General features: G+C 40.7%; 1 non-coding gene across 1 annotated transcript; it reads left to right on the forward strand.

The window, feature by feature from the left end:
• The first annotated feature begins 4,743 nt into the window (after positions 1–4,743).
• Positions 4,744–4,850, forward strand: LOC131219686 (small nucleolar RNA R71). The gene has a single exon (XR_009158332.1). It is a non-coding gene; the product is annotated as a small nucleolar RNA R71 (small nucleolar RNA).
• Positions 4,851–5,141: the final 291 nt, after the last annotated feature.

Below are 5,141 nucleotides of genomic sequence, written 5' to 3' on the forward strand. Positions count from 1 at the left end.
CACGATTCAGATTTTATAAAAGCTTAATAAATTTCCAACCGTTCTCACACTCTTTACTTCGAACTCAATCAAATCGACCCAGAACTTCACATGGACTTGATTTTCGAGGTGATGATCAAGCCCAACATGGTGACCGCAAAGCCTAAGATCATTGCTATCGGACTTTCGACGCACAGTCCAGGTCCAATCCAGATCTTCCAAAAATTTTCCAGAACAACTGGATTTAACGATGGATCCCAGATTTCAGAGTAACATAGCGCTAACTATTCTACAAGTTTTGAGTCATGCAGATACAATTTAAAGTAATTGATGCAATTTTCACAAGCAATCGAGTATAGCGCTAATTACCCCAAAAACAACTACTTAAGGAAAGATTAGTACAAAATTTTCAGGGTCATTACACACAGGCAAGTGGCAAGCCTTCCCATAGACAAGTCTAAAGGGCGACATTCCAATAGGGGTTTTAAACGCAGTACGGTAAGCCCACAAGGCATCAGTCAATCGGATTGACCAATCCTTACGGTCAGGGTTAACCGTTTTCTCCAAAATGTATTTGATCTCCCTATTGAAAATCTCAACTTGCCCACTTGTCTGTGGGTGATATGGGGTGCTCACCTTATGAGAGATATTGTATTTCTTCATTAAAATCTCGAATGGCCTATTACAAAAGTGTGAGCCCCCATCACTAATGATAGCTCGAGGCGTTCCGAATCGGGAAAGGATGTTCTCTTTTAGAAATTTAATGACCATGCGATGGTCATTATTCCGACACGGAATAGCTTCAACCCATTTAGTGACATAGTCTACAGCGAACAAAATATATAGATTTCCAAAAGATTGGGGGAATGGTCCCATGAAATCAATGCCCTAACAATCAAATGCTTCCATGATAAGGATGAGATTTAAAGGTATCATATTTCGATGGAAAAATGCTCCTAATTTCTGACAACGCTCACAAGCTTTGCAAAACTCATGAGTGTCCCTGAATATAGTGGGCCAGTAAAAGCTACATTGCAAAATCTTGGTTGTAGTCTTTTTGGTAGAAAAGTGACCACCACAGGCCTGTGAATGACAGAAAGAGATGACACTCTGATGCTCAACGTCTGGCACACATCCCCTTAAGATTTGGTCTAGGTAATATTTAAATAAATATGGATCGTCCTAGAAAAAGTTGCGTACCATGGTAAAGAATTTCTTCTTATCTTGCGCAGTCCAATGTGTCAGTATGGAACCTGTGGCAAGATAATTAGCAATATTAGCGAACTAAGGTGAATGGGAGACTCTGAACAGTTGTTCATCAGGGAATATATCATTGATATGGGTCACCTCAAGGAAATCAGAGGTATTAAGGCGAGAAAGGTGATCGGCCACTACATTCTCTACTCCCTTTTTATCTTTAATTTTCAAATCAAATTCTTGGAGTAGAAGGATCCATCTTATTAGGCGGGGCTTAGAATCATTCTTAGAAAGAAGATACTTGAGTACCTCATAATCTATGTAGATAATGATCTTGGATCCGATCAGGTAGGACCTAAATTTGTCCAAGGCGAACACTATGGCTAAGAGTTCTTTTTCCGTAGTCGAGTAGTTCACTTGGGCAAGATTTAGAGTCCTACTCGCATAGTGAATGACGTAAGGCCTCTTATCTTTTCTTTGACCTAGAACCGCTCCAAGAGCATAATCAGAAGCGTCTCACATAAGCTCAAAAGGAATGCTCCAGTTGGGTGGTTGTATGATGGGTGCACTAGTCAACATGCCCTTAAGCTTAGTGAAAGCTTCCTGACATGGTTCAATCCACTCGTATGGTGCATCCTTTTGAAGTAGATTACATAAAGAACGAGAGATGAGACTAAAGTCCTTTATGAATCTTCTGTAAAACCCAGCGTGTCCTAAGAAGGATCGCACGTCCCGTATGTTCTTGGGTGGAGGTAGGTTAGAGATAAGATCAATTTTTATCTTATCCACCTCGATTCCTTTGGACGAGATAATATGTCCAAGGACAATTCCCTTATGAACCATGAAATGACACTTCTCCCAATTAAGTACTAAGTTCTTTTCTTCACATCTTTTCAGCACACATTTAAGACTCTCTAAGCACTGGCTGAAAGATGAACCGAAAACAGAGAAATTGTCCATGAAGACCTCTAGATATTTTCCCACCATGTCAGAAAAGATACTCATCATACATCGCTGAAAAGTAGCAGGGGCATTACATAATCTGAATGGCATCCTTCTGTAGGTAAAGGTGCCATAGGGACATGTAAATGTGGTCTTTTCCTGGTCCTCATGGGCGATTTCAATCTGATTGTAGCCCAAATACCCGTCCAGGAAGCAGTAATAGGAATGACCAGCTAGCCTTTCCAAGATTTGATCAATGAAGGGCAAAGGAAAGTGGTCCTTCCTCGTGACGGTATTCAGCTTCCTGTAGTCAATGCACATTCTCCAACCAGTAGTAACTCTAGTTGGCACGAGTTCATTATTGACATTGGCTACGATGGTGATCCCGGACTTCTTAGGAACCACCTGAGTTGGACTCACCCATTGACTATCGGATATGGGGTATATGATACCCACATCCAATAGTTTAAGAACCTCGGCCTTAACCACTTCCCGCATGTTTGGATTTAGTCTACGTTGTGATTGCCGAGCGGTCTTCGCATTATCCTCAAGATATATGCGGTGAGTACAAATCGAGGGGTTGATTCCCTTGAGGTCTGCTATCGTTCATCCAAGGGCTCCCTTATGCTCAATGAGAGTAGATATGAGCATATTCTCCTGTTCTTTTTTCAAATGAGCAGAGATCACCACCGGGTATGTCTCATCTTGACCTAAATATGCGTATTTCAAATCAGAGGGCAAAGGTTTTAGGTCAAGCTTCGGTGGCTTGAGGTTAGACGGTAGAGGCACTACATCAGTTTGTGGCAATTCTTCAAATTGTGGCATCCACCGGTTAACTTCAAGTACCGGTGTAGTATCAAGCAAGGCACATGTCTCCTTAATCATGTTATCGTCAAAATCATGGGAGTGGGCCAGACACATCTCTAGAGGGTCAGAGGATAAGGTCAGAGGTGTCGTATCTTCCACTAAAGAGTCAATCATGTTAATGTCGTGGAAATCGTCATCATCCTCTAAGTTTCTGCCATTATTGAAAAAGATGTTTGACTCCAATGTCATATTCCCAAAAGACATAGTCATGACACCATTCCTGCAGTTGATAATTGCGTTTGAAGTGGCAAGGAATGGGCGACCAAGAATGACGGGAATCTAAGTATTCATGTTATAGATGGGTTCGGTGTCCGGGATGATAAAATCTACAGGGTAGTAAAATCTATCAACTTGGATCAACATATCCTCAATTATCCCTCTTGGTACACGAACAGAGCGATCAGCAAGTTGTAGTGTGGTTAGGGTGAGTTTTAATTCCCCCAAACCTAACTGTCTGTATACCGAGTAGGGAATCAGATTGACGCTCGCTCCTAAGTCAAGAAGTGCATGATCAATTCGATGGTCCCCAATTACACATGATATGGTTGGGCTACCGGGATCTTTGAATTTCTGTGGCACGTCTTGCTTTAGGATGACACTCACTTTCTCGGTCAAGAAGATCTTCTTTTAAATACTCTGCCGTCGTTTGGTCATGCATAAGTCTTTCAGGAATTTGGCATATGAAGGTATCTGTTTTATGACATCAAGTAGAGGAATATTGACTATCACTTTTTTCAACACCTCTAGGATATCCTGAGAGTTAGAGAGAGGTTTTGGTGTAACCAACCGTTGGAGAAATGGAGCAACTGGCTTTTCTAAAAGTTTCGGTTCTAATTTTTATGGGGCCTCACTAGATCCATCATTGTTGTCCTCTTCTAGTTCTTAAGGTTTTTCGGGCCTAACCAGAAGGGTTTTATCAATGATCTTCCCACTCCTAAGAGTGGTGATGGATTTAGCGTGCTCCATTTGATTTGAAGAGCTGGGATTACTTATCTCATATTGCGGTTTAGGTTTGGGGAGCGGTTGTGCAGGAAGCATTCCCTTTTCTATAACCGTCATACGTGAATCCATCTTTTACATAAAATCTCGCATTACCTGGGTTAGTTCTTGCATGGAATTTTGAACCGGTTCTTCTTGAGGTTTTCCCTGATTTGGATTTTGATTGAAGAAACTTTGAGGGGTAGCAGTTTGTCCATTTCTCCAACTAAAGTTTGGATGATTTTTCCAACCAGGATTGTACATATTAGAGGTTGGTCCATTGAAAGGTCTTTGATAAGTATTTACGGCATTGGATTGTTCATTCAACACATCTCGAAAGGCGGGTATTGTAGGACAATTTTCAGTTGTATGAATGTTGCAATCATAGATGCCGCAAACACTTTCATTAGCATTATCCTTCTTTCCTTCCATGGCGTCAAATTTCCATATGAGCGTAGTCACTTTATACTTGAGATCACCCTCTTCTTTCAAGAGATACAATTCACCTTTCTCCTTAGATTGAATCGGCCTAGACGTGGTATTCAATTTTGGGTAATAATCCCATGATTGTGTTTTTTCAGCAAGACTATCGAGGTACTCCCATACCTCGTTGACATTTTTATTAATGAATTCTCCATTACACATTGTCTTGACCATTTGGTGCATGGAAGATGTCAGTCCATCATAGAAAAAATTTATAATGCGCCATGTTTCAAAGCCGTGTTGTGCATGGAAGATGTCAGTCCATCATATAAAAAATTTGTAATGCGCCACGTTTCAAAGCTGTGTTGTGGGCATGAACTGACCAAATCCTTGAACCTTTCCCAACATTGGTAAAATGTTTCATCCTCCTTTTGGGTGAAGTTCATGATTATTTTTCTAAGGGTAATTGTTTTATGATGTGGAAAAAAATTCTTTATAAATTCCCTTTGCATATCATTCCATGTGCCAATGGATCTAGGACACAGTGAATGTAACCACGTCTTAGCCTTCTCCTTTAAGGAAAAAGGAAAGAGTTTCAGTCTGATTGTGTCCTCAGACACATTTTGAAAATATAAAGTGGCTATGATCTCATCAAACTCATTCAAATGTAGATATGGTTCTTCAGATTAAAGCCCATGGAACTTAGGAAGGAGTTGGATAACCCCTGGCTTGATGTCCATATGTCCTGTATTTTC

This window comes from Magnolia sinica, chromosome 11 (assembly GCF_029962835.1).
Source record: "Magnolia sinica isolate HGM2019 chromosome 11, MsV1, whole genome shotgun sequence".
NCBI lineage: Eukaryota > Viridiplantae > Streptophyta > Magnoliopsida > Magnoliales > Magnoliaceae > Magnolia > Magnolia sinica.